This window comes from Mytilus californianus, unplaced genomic scaffold (genome assembly GCF_021869535.1).
Source record: "Mytilus californianus isolate M0D057914Y unplaced genomic scaffold, xbMytCali1.0.p SCAF_1, whole genome shotgun sequence".
Classification (NCBI taxonomy): domain Eukaryota; kingdom Metazoa; phylum Mollusca; class Bivalvia; order Mytilida; family Mytilidae; genus Mytilus; species Mytilus californianus.
In genome coordinates, this window is record NW_026262581.1 from 5,608,884 (window position 1) to 5,625,093 (window position 16,210).

General features: G+C 33.0%; 1 protein-coding gene across 1 annotated transcript in view; it reads right to left on the minus strand.

The window, feature by feature from the left end:
- Positions 1 to 16,210, minus strand: part of LOC127725588 (cholecystokinin receptor-like) — an 83,262-nt gene that overhangs the window by 49,568 nt on the left and 17,484 nt on the right. The gene's annotated exons all lie outside the window — the stretch shown is intronic.

Genomic DNA, 16,210 nt, shown 5'->3' on the forward strand with positions numbered 1-16,210 from the left:
CCTAAACAAATATGTATACTAGTTCAGTGATAATGGACTTCATACTAAACTCCAAATTATACACAAGAAACTAAAATTAAAAATGATACAAGACTAACAAAGGCCAGAGGCTCCTGACTTGGGACAGGCGCAAACATGCGGCGGGGTTAAACATGTTTTTTGAGATCTCAACCTTCCCCCTATACCTCTAGCCAATGTAGAAAAAACAAACGTACAACAGTACGCACAGTAAAACTCAGTTTAAGAGAAGCCCGAGTCCGATGTCAGAATAGGAAACAAAAGAAAATATTAAACAAAATGACAATAATACATAAATAACAACAGACTACTAGCAGCTACTGACATGCCAGCTCCAGACCTCAATTAAACTGATTGAAAGATTATGTCTTCATCATATGAATATCAGGCACAATCCCTCCTGTTAGGGGTTAAGTATTATACCATCATAAAATATATGAGAAGAACATAACCCGTGTCATGCCAGCAACTGGTTTTAGAATAAATATATTTAATTCCGATGCAAAGACCCTATGAGTGAATCAATATTAAAGCCAAAATATGCAATCTTTAATGACATGACAGTATCGTAACTATATCCCTTCTTAATAAGTCTGTTTTAAGGTTTTGTTAGCTTTTGAGGTGAATACTGACATTTTTGTGTTTTGTAAAGAATATTTCCATAAAAGATTGGATGTGAAATACCCGAACGTATAAGATGTCTGCATGTTGAGTTATATTTACGAATGATGTCCTTATACCGATGATAAAATTTAGTAAATGTTTTGACTAGTTTATGATATCGAAAACCCTGGTGTAATAATTTTTCAGTAATACATGAATTTCTCTCGCTAAAAGTCCTTTTGTATAATCAGTTAGTTTATATTTGCTCGACTACTATAGTGTTATTACTCTGACTGTCTTTTTTAAATATTTTATTTCAAATATCAAAGCTATCAGAGCATTATAAAGTAGGCCAAATGAAATGCTTAGGCCATCTGCGATATACCATTGACTGTACTAATTGCCGTTTCAAAGACCAAAAGAATTGGTGAAAAGACAAAAAGACAAAACTGGATTGTCATGCACAAGGTTAAAAGACAAAGTATTTAATAAAATGTAGAAAGGTTGAGGTCAAATCTTGTGAATAAAAAGATTCTACATAATTAAATTCTTTAAGATAATTCCTTTGTAAAGTATGAATATAATTTTTTGTGATTTTAAAATGAAACTGGCAAGGATATTTGAAAGTCTCAGAGTGACATGTATTCAGCCTACTGCATTAAGTATTTCATACCTAAAGTGAAGCAACGAGTATCAAATATCCTTTAGGATTATATTGACAACTCGTGTCATCGTTCAGTGCAGGATTTGCTGGACCTATCGTTATTCGCTTGTGGTGTTCTTTTGTATTTTTGTTTGTTCATTGTTCGTTTGGTTTATTCGTTGTTAATCTGTTTGTTCCGACTGATTTAGCATTCACTACGTGCTATTAGATACCATCGTAAAGTAAAACAATAGTACACACGCTAAAATGTCTCGCCCACTATACTGACCATTGATTTTATGTTGATAGTCCTAAATATGAATATTTACTACAAGTATCACATTAACATGTATGATCCAAGGAAATGAGGTCAAGGTCAGATAAACCAAGCCGGAAATACATGTACACCTTTGATACAATCATTCCATACAAACAATATAAATGACATATTGCTTATAGTATAAAAGAAACAGACCAAACCATGGAAATTCTATATTGACCAATGAACAATGAAAATGAAGTCAACTATGTATGAACCCTGCCAAACAGACATGTACACCTTAAAATCATTCCATGCATCAAACATTGTTGACCTATTGCTTATAGTATCTAAGAAACAAAGTTAATCAGAAAAACTGAGCATTGACCAATGAGACATGAAAATGAGGTGAAGGTCAGATGATACCTGCCAGACAGACATATACACCTTATAATCATTCCATACACCAAATATAGTTGACCTATTGCTTAAAGTTTAAGAAAAACAGACCAAAACACAAAAACTTCACATTGAGCAATGAACCATGAAAATGAGGTCAAGGTCAAATAAAACCTGCCATACTGACATGTACATCGTAAAATATTTCCATACACCAAATAAAGTTCACCTACTGCATACAGTATTAGAAAAACAGACCAAAACACAAAAACTTAACATTGAGCAATGAACCGTAAATGAGGTCAAGGTCCAACAAAACCTGCCAGATTGACATGTACATCATAAAAAATATTTCCATACACCAAATATAGTTGACCTATTGCATACAGTATTAGACAAACAGACCAAAACACAAAACGTAACATTGAGCAATGAACTGTGAGGTCAAGGTCAAATTAAACCTGCCAGACTGACATGTACATCGTAAAATATTTCCATACACCAAATATAGTTAACCTACTGCATACAGTATTAGAAAAACAGACCAAAACACAAAAACTTAACATTGACCAATGAACCGTGAAAATGAGGTCAAGGTCAAATGAAACCTGCCAGACTGACATGTACATCGAAATATTTCCATACACCAAATATAGTTAACCTACTGCATACAGTATTAGAAAAACAGACCAAAACACAAAAACTTAACTATTACCACTGAACCATGAAATGAGGTCAAGGTCAGATGACACCTGCCAGTTGGACATGTACACCTTTCAATCATTACATACACCAAATATAGTAGACCTATTGCTTATAGTATCTGATATATGGATTTGACCACGAAAAGTTAACCTTGTTCACTGATCCATGAAATGAGGTCGAGGTCAAGTGAAAACTGTTTGACAGACATGAGAACCTTGCAAGGTACGCACATACCAAATATAGTTATCCTATTACTCATAATAAGAGAGAAATTAACATTACAAAAAATCTTAACTTTTTTTCAAGTAGTCACTGAACCATGAAAATGAGGTCAAGAACAATGGACATATAACAGACGGAAACTTCATATCATAAGGCATCTATATACAAAGTATAAAGCATCCAGGTCTTCTACCTTTTGAAATATTAAGCTTTTAAGAAGTTAGTTAACGCCGCGGCCGCCGCCGCCACCGCCGCCGGATCATTATCCCTATGTCCAGCTTTCTGCGACAAAAGTCGCAGGCTCTACAACAAATTAAGTCGAGAAACCTTCTGGTGGCAGGATTTCCAGCACCCCCTCCAGAAAATCAAATGATTGTCCCTAACGTTTAACATTAAGATAATGGTTAATTTACAAATCAGATGTTCAGCTTGTAGAGGGGGAATGATGACAATGTTTGTCACTATGACAAGACTGAAGCAATTTTCGAAGAGGGCGTTAAATATAATAATCATAATAATAATGAAAATAATTATTTGAAATGCTCCCCCCTTAATAATTTAAAATTTTGATCAAAGTATTATATTTGATTTATAATTACATTTGAATTGTCACTCGAAGCTATGTCTAATTTGTCCATACAATACTTGATCATGATTTTAACACTTTTATAAGAAACATGACAAAAAGTTGTCCAACCATTTTGTAACTTTTCCCCATAAAACAAGTGAATTAAATTTAAGATAACAAAGTATCACATTAATGATTATGCCACTTTATCTGGACATAAATATTTTGAATATAGAAAAATGAACATTAAATAATTTAAATAATCTATCAGATAATTAATCAAAATAAATTAAACAAGCTATACCTTGGAAAGTGATAAATCCACTGCTCTAGAGCATTTTTCTTTGTGATGATTGTTTAGGAGGGTGATTGGTTTTGTGTTTAATTGGAGCCCTACTAAAATGATATAACTTATCGGAGGTGAATTACAAAAACACATTGCCTATCATTTCTTTCAGTAGGGTTTTGATAGATAATACTTCTATCGTGTGAATCTATCATTTCTAATCTCCACTTTTTTTAATTGAACACTTGGTTTGAATTTTTTGATAAAAGGAATTTTGAAATGCCACTGTATGTTCGGACCGATAATATCTACCGACACTTGATAATAGAAGACAGAATCGTACTCTAAATTAACAAAAAATCATTATGTTTGTACGTTATAAGTTAACCTTTCTAAAAATATTATCAATTTCAGCTTTAAGTTACCATTTCATGTGTCAAAACTTTGAAGTTGCAATTTTGTACGTCAAAACTTGCCTACAATTTTTTTTTAAAGAAAAGGCGATAGCTCCTCTCAGATAAAGAGAAAAAAATGAACAGCTCGTCAACAATAAAAAAAAATGATATGAAGAAAAAATTGCAAGGTAAATGAAATTTGGTAAAATAAATTAAAGGTCAGGAAAAAAAGAAGAAAAATCAAGGTAAAAAGGGGACACAAAGATACCAAGGGACAAGTAAAAAGATACATCAACCCGGACAAAAATAAAACAACAGTCTATTCTTTATTGGGTTTTATCTGATATCGTATGACTGATGGCAGTTTAATATGATCTTAGTCGCGGACAGAACTTAAAAAAAATAACAATTGAAAGTATATCTTTGTCTTCATTTTCTTTTAATTATTGTTATGTGGTAAATGGCTGAATCCCATTGCATTCAAGTTATAAGCCAGGAGCCTGTAGTACATTTGTTGCCGAATCTAACTGTAGGTCACGGTTATATTTGTTTTACGCATGGATAATGTTGTGTATGTTGTAATGAAATAGATTTTCGGCAATGTTAATATAATCTTTTGTAATGAAATAGATTTTTGGCATTGTTTATATCTGTATATTATTTTGTTATCAACGTGAAACTCGGCATTATTTATAGAGGAAATTTGTTATGAGATATCTTTAAAGCATTATTATATTTGCTATTTTAACATTTGTACTTGTGTAGATCCAAATAAATTAAAATTTGTATGTTTGCTAGCCGTATTATGAAATCAATATAACCATTGTTTTCCACCTATTGAAAAAAAGTTGTTATTATTTGCCAAAAAATTGGGGAGCAGGTATTTCAAGATTGACTGAAAAACCCTGCTTGACCAATTTGTTTCTATGTTTACAAAAGTTAAACAGAATTAATGGTAAAAAACTATACTTAAAAAACAAGCAAACATATCAAGTTCAAATTAAGTAGAAACAAACAACAGTCTACTAATCTCTACAGAAATAATCAAAGATTGAGCAACACGAACCAAAGTCACAAAGCACAACAAGTTAAGCGGTTAACTGAAGGTATATCACCTTCTACTATGATAAAGATTATCGGTATTTTCAAACTTATATGGTCATTTGTTATGTAATATTTTCTTAGTAAACGCTCATCGTCAAGGACAATACGACGAGTTATTAGTCTATGTTTGAATATTGTCAATTATGCATTTTCCCACCCGTATATCTTTTTATTTCTAGATCATTGTCATTCCATTCATTGATCGACCCGATAATCTGTCCTTTTCTTACACTAAGAGTTGCTCAATACTTCTGAATAAACTATCCTTCTCATTCACGACACAGACTAGTTTAGACAAAACAATCATTTCTTACATCAGAAATTTGGTATCCACTGAATAATTAAATGAACCCCAAAACCACAATATCTTGAAGAGAGTGAAAGTTTCTGTAAAAAATTTAGTTGACACACAAACGTATCATTCAAACTTGCGGAAAGCCAAAGAACAAATCGGTGAGATATTTAGATATTTTTCCAATGCACTCAAATAACCATATTTACAGGCATCTTCTGTGTATACAAACAAAATAGATTAAGTAATAAAAAAAAATATTCACAACACGAAAAGCTGGCTATAACCTATAGCAAGAGAAAACCTTCCCATCCTCTCGGATATCTTTGATCATTATCTAACAGAATCATCAGATATAAAGTAAACTATTGACTCCTCTTTTATGTCAGAATTTTTGAAGTGTACAAAATTAATAACTAGTATCTGATTACTACTTGAGACTGTCATTAGATGTTTTTTTTATATTAAAAATGAATTATGCAATTTAAAAATTTTTCAGATATGCACTTGATAACTCATAAAGTATCTTTAAATAATTAGGCTTGCATCGTGTATCATATTCATTAAAGTATTGATATAGTTATAGTACAGAAACGTCAAATGCATTGTCTGGTATTGGTCCTCATGTACATCGTATTAGCAACATTTTGATCATAAGCATTTAACCTCGACCTTTAATGACATTTTTGAATATTGACCTAAACCTCTAACGGCAACACTCTTTTATCCTCTGAACCAGATATTGATCTTTAAAAGATCACACAAAAAAAATCCCAACATATTTCTTTATCCTGTATGATAAGATTTTGGTTGTAAACTGTTTCGATATATAGGAATCTATCGTGTTTACAAACAGCGATGTGGTATGGAATTAAATATTAATACGTCATGAATTGTTGTTATCAGACTTGAAATACGTCTTTTGAAATAACACGGTGTTTGTGTATCATTTAAAAGATAAATCGAAGATAATGGATGCAGCTTGATTGATTTCACGAATGACTTACGTACCTTATACTCAACTAATTGATTTGGTGAATATTTGCTATCAACGGAATAAAAATCAGCAAGTTCAGCGATTTTAATCTACAGATATAAGATATATAACTGATGTCATTTGTTCAATAATGTTGTAACCGATAACATACATATAGAAATATATGTATTAGAGCCGCAATTCCGATTTTACTTAAACTAAGATTGCTTCTCCCTCAGTAAATATTAACAAAAGGTTTTCGCTGTTCTGTTTTTAAGTTTATATTTTAGCTTTCCAAGCATTTGATCTCGAACGTACCCATTTAAAAAACTGTGTATGTTTTAAAAATTTCTTTCAATAGTTTGTTGACAAAAAAACAAACTATGAGTCAAGGCGACTGCAACGTAACAGCATATGTTTATTATAACTTAAAAACAAAACAAAAAATACAGAGAAAGAAAATAGTGATGACTTTGTATTTATCAGTTGTTTACTAATATATGTGTTTAATACTAGCACATTCACAACTTCGACAATCATATGTAGCAAAGGTGCTAATTTTTCATTTTTATTATATCGAATAATATCAAAATATAAAATGTAAATTGGCATCTTCAATTATAGATGACCGTCGAAGTTGTCAATCCTTGTGAGGTTGTTTTGCATGGACTTAAAACACCGTGCCAATCCTCGCGATGTTGTATAACGTTTTTAAGAGATCACAGGACCACAAATCCCGATGTTATGTTATTTAACATGTACTAAAGACGCTGGCTCAATGCTTGTGAGGTTTGTTTAACAAGTACTTAAGATCCTGGTAATATCCTTGTGAGGTTGTTTTGTACTAAATAACCGAAGCAATCCTTGTAAGTTGTTTTCAGATGTTATTAAGACGCCGGGGCTCTCCTTGTGATATATTTTTTTTTATATCTGAATATCCCTTGTGAGATTATCTCACATGTACTAAGGATCCCGGGGTAATTTAACACTGAGGTTTTTATTTACATGTAATTGTTTAACATGTCCTTAGACCCCGAGTGTTTTTACACTTACTTAATACTCAAGGCAATCCTTAACAAGTTCCGAAAGATACTAGGACAAGCCTCGAGAGATTGCTTCAACATAAGACTTCTGGGTCAAGGAATGTAAACTTCGTTTCAGCCATGTGAGTTGGAAAAAAAAAAGGAAAATTTGTTAAAAGATTGGCTTAGTTTTCAGAGAAAAAAAAAATATGAAAGAGTGAGTATCGATGTTTGGTAAAGGAGGAGGTAAGAAAAGAGCCCTGAAATTGCAAAAAGTTGTTCAGGCTTCAATACTATGTTAATTCTATTGATAAATGAACAGGATGATTTAATCTGGACTATTGAGTGCAGACAGGTCACTTGTAAAGTCACTATGATGACATGATCATGTCCAAATTTTCGTATTTATCAGATATTTTACACATGTTTTATGAAAAAATCTTTTTTTTTTGTTTACCTTGTATCAAAATGTCTTTTTTGGTAAAGCCAAAATTTTAATTAAAAAACGAGTCTATTTTGGCAGTTTCTTTTTGCAATGTTTGGACTACATGCATGAAGTTTGAAGCCCAAATACAAATTTGTAAGAAAAAAATTCAAAACTGTAAATACTGATATCTGACAGACTAATGACATTAGTAATTTCTGACGAGGATCTGAAGGAAGTTATTTTGTAGGTTTATAATTTTCTAATTCAAGCGGTCAAAATAAAATAGCCTCTTTTACAGAAATAAGATATTATGTGTTGATTTTTTGGTTTTATGTATAATTTTAATCCATTTGTGAAATTTAGGGAATAACTATTGGTGTTAAGGTTACCCCTAATGGATTTGCTTAAAGTTTAGGTGTTGTTAAGGACTGTTCAATTAGTACGGTGTGGACCCCAAAGTAAGTACATGTACTGAAGTAAATCATTAATTAAAACATCAATATGTAACATTGGGCATTGCGAAAGATTTTTGTATTTGATTTTACGAAAAATAATTGACAGCACAGGTTTATGTACCGTGCAACCAAAATAGTACATATAAACTTTAAAAAGTACAAAAATGAACAAATGTATAATTAAACACCGATGATATAATTAGCCGTAAAGACTGTGTGCATGCATAAATGTATGAACAAATAGTATTATGTAAAATGGTAGTAACTTCATTACTAACATTTGTCTGGTGCACGGGATAGAAGATATTATAAAAGAAAACAAAATCATGATATCTTATATTAACTGGATGAGATCGTGATAAATGCACAAATTAATACGATGTGAAATGCCATCAATTCAATATATCATTTTAGTAAATAACTTTACTTATCGCTGATAAAATCAGAAGCGCTTCTATGATAAATGACCAGTGTAAAATTATAAATTGAACAAATATAACTATAGTAATTGACACATTTATCTTTTATTGATTTGAACAATTTCTTAGTAATGTTTGGAAGGTTCCGTGTAAACTATCATATGTATATCATATCTGTAACAAATACAAGTCTTAAGAATTCGAAAAATACACAAAACATATATTCTTAGTCTTATTGGATTGTTTGCACACATCACACTACTCGTTAGAAGATGCCCAATATGGATTTTGACGAGTAATGCCGTTAAAGTTGAATTTGAATGTTAAGCAACGAACAATCAACCATTCAATAAATAAATCACAACGACAAGAGAAGCAAATAATGATATTTGGATTAAAATTTACGTATGGGGTTTTCTCATTGCTGAAGGTCGCACGGTTGCCTATAATTGCTTATATCCACTTCATTTGAACTCTGGTGGATAGTTGTCCCATTGGCAATCATACCACATCTCCTTATTTTTATATAACTTACAGTTGAAATAATACATTGATTGGTTAATTGTCACTTGCCTAACATTCAGTGGCAAATATTTCATACATATTCAGGACGACTGAGAACAAATTAACAATTAATACAAAAGGAAGGTTCTGTAAGCTAGGTCGACCGGGATGTAGGGCGAGAGATTTGGACTGCTGCTTGAAAATGAGTTTTAATATTGGATAGAGACAGGAATTTTGCCTTTCAAAATGTCATATACGGACCTCTCAGAGAGTTGTTGCAAGGGTTCATTAACGTCACATCAGAGAGCGTCCCAGTCTCCCTACACGAGGCATAATAATTTTAAAACTTCCCCATTCCAAACGGAGTGGCTGCATATTTATCATTCCGCACAGCACAGCCAAAGTGAACACCCCACTTAAGCAATGGTTAAAGTTAAAATTTCAATATCACAGTCAACCTTTGAGGTACAATTAGTCAATAGTTCTATCAAAATGAATCGGGAAAAGGGTGGTCAATATGCCTCACCTAGTGACATCCTACATTATAAAGATATTATTATTTAACGAGTAATATTTATATAGTCGGTGATAAGGTTCATACCTTAGTTTAGCGCATCTTTGAAAATACAAAAAACCTGAACTGGTTGACAAGTTTGATGCCAATTGTTGAAATACAAATCACAGAAAATTGATTAATTTTATGTCAATGTGCGGTCTTCGCCATTTGACAAACGTCTATAGTAAATGTCAAGATCTTCATCGCACAGACTTAAGAAACAGTGGAAAACGTACAGTATGTAGATATAATTACAATAAAAAAACAGCTTTGACAATTAATTTGATTCATAGTGAGGATATTCCAGACGAAAAAACACAGGTATAATACTAAACAAACAGTTAACACTCACAGTTACCAACTGTACTTCCGAGTAGATCTTATTGTTATCAAACGAAGACTGATTTTTCTTTGAAACTCAAGTAAATGTATAGAAGTAGCATCAGTAAACTAAGGCTTATCCTATACCTTTAGAAAAATTGACAAATAGTAAATGAACTTACACCTCTTTGTTGTGTTCCTAGTCGGTGCAGTTGTATTTGGTCTCTCTAATTGTTTTCAGATTTCTAAACAATTAACATACTTGAAGTATAAACAATCGAGAACGAGAACGATCATGCACATTTAAAAAAAAAGACAGTCTCCTGATCAATGGCCAGTAGTATCATCTAATTTGAAAGTCCTTATGCTGAGGGCTTACATGTAAAAGTCCTTTTAGGCAAAATGGGTCGCTCAACTTCATGTTCTAAACTAAGAGTTTAAAAAATCAACGTTGATCTGTTAAAAGTTCTGTAAGAATCCATGATAACTAAAAGGTTATTGTTCTTTAATGGATTTAACATGACGATTTGTCCCGTTACCCCAGAAAACATATGTTGTTGAGAGCTTTAAGCAATAAAATTTCCACAAAGCAACTTAGAATATCTAAAAGGTTCAGATTTGTCAGTCGTATCGTATAACAGTAACATGTAACAGCAAAAGAGATTTTATGTGTCATTATATCTTTTTAGCAAATTATGTATTTTCGATATTATAAATGTGTCAACTTAACTAAAAGGATTTTGCCTTTATTACGGTCATCTAGGTCATATTTCTAAATAGGTTGTTAGAGGACAATTGTTCTTAAGGGCATACGATACAGTTTTGATCCCACAGTGATTTTGTTTATGAAAATTTGCATACAAGCTATTTTTCACCTAGTCAAATCAAATATTTAATAAACCATATACCTTCATGTGCTACTTAAAGAGATAAATGGGGTCGAAATTTTAGACATTTACTCAAAATTGTGGTTTCTCGGATATTTCTATCCATTGGATAGACATACCTAACTTTTTGGTTTCAAAAGATAAACACAAAAAGGTTTTTGTAAAAACAATTGGAATATCGTATTTGCATAAGTATGCTCTAAATTTGTTCAAAAATTCTATGGAAATACATTTTTATTAGCTTTTCATAATTTTAGATAAAAAACGGCAAATTGGTATGAATAATCTTCATACATAATCAAGCCATATGTCATTTTTACAGATAGGGGTACATGCACTCGTTTTGGAGCTAATGATTGAAATGAGTTGAAAAATGCAGCTTTTTCCAATATGTCACAGTTTGACGTCGCGAAAAATAACATCTTACGTTAAGCTGCGGTCACACCTTACCTGATAGCTCGAACGGGCGCCGAACGGATGCAAAAAAAGTTTTCCGTTGACAAAATTTTTATCCGTTGGGAGTCCGTTGGTGTACTGACCAAATAAAACGGACGCGTAACGAATGCCTAACGGACACACACAGGGTATGCAACGTACGAGAAACGGAAACGTACCGGACAGAACGGATGTCGACGTACATCCAACGGACGAGTACTGCATAAAACGGACACCTAATGGAAACGTACCGGATAAAACGGATGAACAAGATAAGCGGAAAATTAAAGGCTGCAATATTAATACATGTAAATCACATAGGCCTACACGTGACCTTTTAAATAATTATAAAGTTTCCGTGTGACTGGTTTTAGTTTATTCTTCAAAATGCCGCCAAAGGGTAGGGGTTGCAAAGTCTGGCCTGAATAAGAGCTGCTTGATAGTGAAGACGTGCTCTTACTCCAAGATCCATCATGAATAATAAACATTCATGACACTCAAGGAATCTGACATACCAATAATTTGCATTTCTGACGCGAAATTTTCAATTGGCCTTTATTCGTTTTACATTCGGTACGTATCCGTTTTATCCATTATCCATCCGTTCATGTCCGTTTCACATCCGTTCATCATCCGTTTTATCCGTTATACGTCCGGTAGAAGTCCGTTGGTGAATTTGTCTACCGGACCTCCAACGGATGTATAACGGGTAAGTTACGGATACAAAACGGAAACGGAACGGATGAGTACCGTAAAAAACGGGCGCCTACCGGACGTTCAACGGACACTTTATCCGTTGCACGTCCGTTCAAAGTTTTGAACATGCTCAAAATTTTCCACCGAACAGAACGGCCATCGACGGATAAAACGGACGCTGAACGGACATTAAACGGATATGGACGGACGTCTAACGGATAAGAACGGACGTCTAACGGACATGAACGGATTGAAAAAAAGGTATCCGTTCGGCGTCCGTTCGCGCTATTCGGTAAGGTGTGACCGGGGCTTTAGCGACGTCATTATCTCCCCTGTAACTGTATCGTATGCCCTAAAAGGGATACTTCGCAAAAAAATGAAAAATTGATATTATGTTGATTATCATGTATAAAAAAACCACTAATTCATAAATATTAAAGTTTAATTCTGCTAGATAAGAGATCACCATCGATTTTTAAATTTAGAGTATCATTTCTCCGCGTGCGGCCATTTTGACATCATCCCTGAATAGAAACCACGATGTATCTATAAACCACAAAGGACCAAAACAAGCAGTAACCTAACGTAGCCGTAATTGAGTGTCGATATCTTGTCAAGCGTGCGGTTGTTTTACCCGACAAGGAAAGCCTAAACAGTTTCCCAGGTCACAAAAAAAGTTTATAATAGACGTAAATATAGCTCAACATGCAGACTTCTTATACGTTCAGGTATTTCACATCCAATTTTTTATGGAAATATTCTTTATAAAGCACAAAAATGTCAGTATTCACCTCTGAAGCTAACAAAACCTTTAAATAGACTTATTAAGAAGGGATATAGTTACGATACTGTTGTCAGGTCATTAAAGATTGCATATTTTGGCGTTAATATTGATTCACTTATAGGGTCTTTGCATCGGCACTAAACACATTTATTTAAAAACCAGTTGTTGTCATGACACGGGTTATGTTCTCATATATGTTATGATGGTATGATACTAAACCCCTAACGGGAAGGATTGTGCCTGATATTCATATGATGAAGACATAATCTTTCAATCAGTTTAATTGAAGTCTGGAGCTGGCATGTCAGTTAACTGCTAGTAGTCTGTTGTTATTTATGTATTATTGTCATTTTGTTTATTTTCTTTGGTTACATCTTCTGACATCAGACTCGGACTTCTCTTGAACTGAATTTTAATGTGCGTATTGTTATGCGTTTACTTTTCTACATTGGCTAGAGGTATAGGGGGAGGGTTGAGATCTCATAAACATGTTTAACCCCGCCGCATTTTTGCGCCTGTTCCAAGTCAGTAGCCTCTAGCCTTTGTTAGTCTTGTATTATTTTTAATTTTAGTTTCTTGTGTACAATTTGGAGTTAAGTATGGCGTTCATTATCACTGAACTAGTATATATATTTGTTTAGGGGCCAGCTGAAGGACGCCTCCGGGTGCGGGAATTTCTCGCTGCATTGAGGACCTGTTGGTGACCTTCTGCTGTTGTCTGTTCTATGGTCGGGTTGTTGTCTCTTTGACACATTCCCCATTTCCATTCTCAATTTTATGGTTGCGCATGCAACCTTTCCTAACTAACTTGATACGGAAAATGTAATTATATATAATTTTTTTTGAATATCTAGTACTATGGTCTGTCATTTTAAAACTGTTTTTTTTACTAAGTTTTTGAAACAAGAAATTTTAATGGAAATTAGTTCAAAAGTTCAAAGTGATAAATTAAGTATTCCGTGTAAAAATGTTTTCGAAAATCTAGTGTGTTCATAATTCATTTATGTAATAATCTTATTTAAATAAATTCGGACCTTCCCTTATCTGATCACCAGCATGGCTAAAGGAATTGTTCCCAGAATTATTGTGAGTTGACACGTCCAGGTATTCAAGCGATTTCCTGTCGGGCTTTAAAACTCTTATTACACAATTACATAAAGCAAGTTCGTGCATCACTTCACCTCTGAGGGTATTGAGAAGTGTACACGGCCGATAACTTGTAACTTTCCATTTCGAAACTATCAGGTGAATATACATCTTTGTCTTGCGTGTCCGATAGTGATATGCTAGTCGATCGATCTTTACTAAACCATAGATATAATAGCCATTATATATGTGACTAAACGCATACGCTTGTTTATAAATAACATTTATGGTGTAAAGAATATTTATGAAAATCTAAATAATTCCAAAAAAAGATTTGATGAAATAAAAATATATTTACATATTTTTCAACGTAAATTGGGGAAAATGTAAGTAATTACTCGTTGTCAATAATTATGGACATTTTGAAACGTACAAATATTGATTTAACAAAATGTACGCACTTGTCGATCATTGGATTACACGCCTAGATAGAAGGCTTCGGAACTATTGATAGTCGCAATTTAGAATATATACATGTATATTGAATATACGAGAGAAACATCCAAAACCAATCTGATTTAAATACAGGTCGATATCTAACTTGCTTTGGTTCATCGAAGTTATGCACATAGTAAAATCACAGATTTGTATTTCAATTAGATTATTTTGAACAGTTTAAGAAAGTCGTCGTCATCTCAATGGTTGTGTGTTATGTATAATAATGTAATAATGTGAACATGGTTCTATTATACCGGTAGTACCACATGTCAATTTTCCTGTTCCGACTTGCATGTGATATATATGCCACTGGACGTACACTAATGATCCCCGAAGAGCTTATTTGAAGAAATAAAGAAACTTCACTCCGAATAGACTGATAGTAGATGTATTAACGTCTGGTCAGCTAGAGGGTTGATTAGTTTATTTAGTTAGCTTAAAACGGAGGGGGGACAAACCATTCCTAATATTGCACTTATGCATAAAATATTAAATGAGAGTAATATAAGAGAAAATACAAATACGAAAAGTCGCATATCTGGCAAAAAAAAAAGTCTCACTGGCAACTATAGAATTTCACGTACAATTGTCATTCTTAATCGAAATAACGGACAGTCATTAAAATACATGCATGTACACTTTGATAAAAAGGGGTGCTGCAGTTGCATATTATTCATCATAAATCTATTTCAAGTATATACTTTCCTGTCATTCTTATAAGTTAACGCAGAGACATTTAACTATACATCTCTAGTTAACGACAATCAACCATATAAATATATGAATCTGATGTGACTTACCGTTCATTTCTTTCTTTTTTTTTTCTTCTTTTTTTGTTTTTGTTTGATTTGGGCACTGAGGTACACAAACATTGTAATGTTAGATATACTGTTCCCAGGTTGGGAGGGGGCGGTGGTTGGAGGTGAAGTATATCGAAAGTTACAAAATAAGAACGTTGTATTTATGAATTTACATGAAGAATTCTGATCTTGGGAGTAGGTTTCTTTTTTTTTAAGTTCAGTGATTTAAATTGAGAGAAAAAAATCTAGTCAGAATTTAAATCGTACCGGCAATTTCCACCTAAGACTCCTCTAAAATCATGAATGGTCATGCTTCACAATCATCAGAATTTTCTTTGCATTGGTACATTCTATATCGGTAGTTATTTACCTTGACATTTCCGGGTATAACAGAGCTACTTGTATATTACATGTATGTGGTTAGGTGACGTCCCATGAGGTCTTACGTATACAGGTTCACATTTATAATGGTTTCTGATATAACAAGGTTTTATGACATTCACACTTCTGCATGTTCTGTATACCAAATTCTTATCTTATTTTCAGACCAAACGAGGATGTGAATATTTTCCAGAAAAATATTGAGTATCAAAGTATCAAATTAATTTCGGGATTTTTTTCTTTCTTGGTATTAAATCACAGAAACTTAAAGAATATACTGCTTGTCCGCTTTAGGTGTATTCTTGTCAGTTAAGACTGACATATATGTCTCTGGTATATAGTGGGTTTATGAATGAATGATAAGTCTTGCAAAGGTACAAGATATTATAAAGCACATTGAAAATTGATTCCGCCGGTATGTCTCCATTCAAAAAAAGGAAAGTTGACGTTAGATTGATTCTGTTATTTT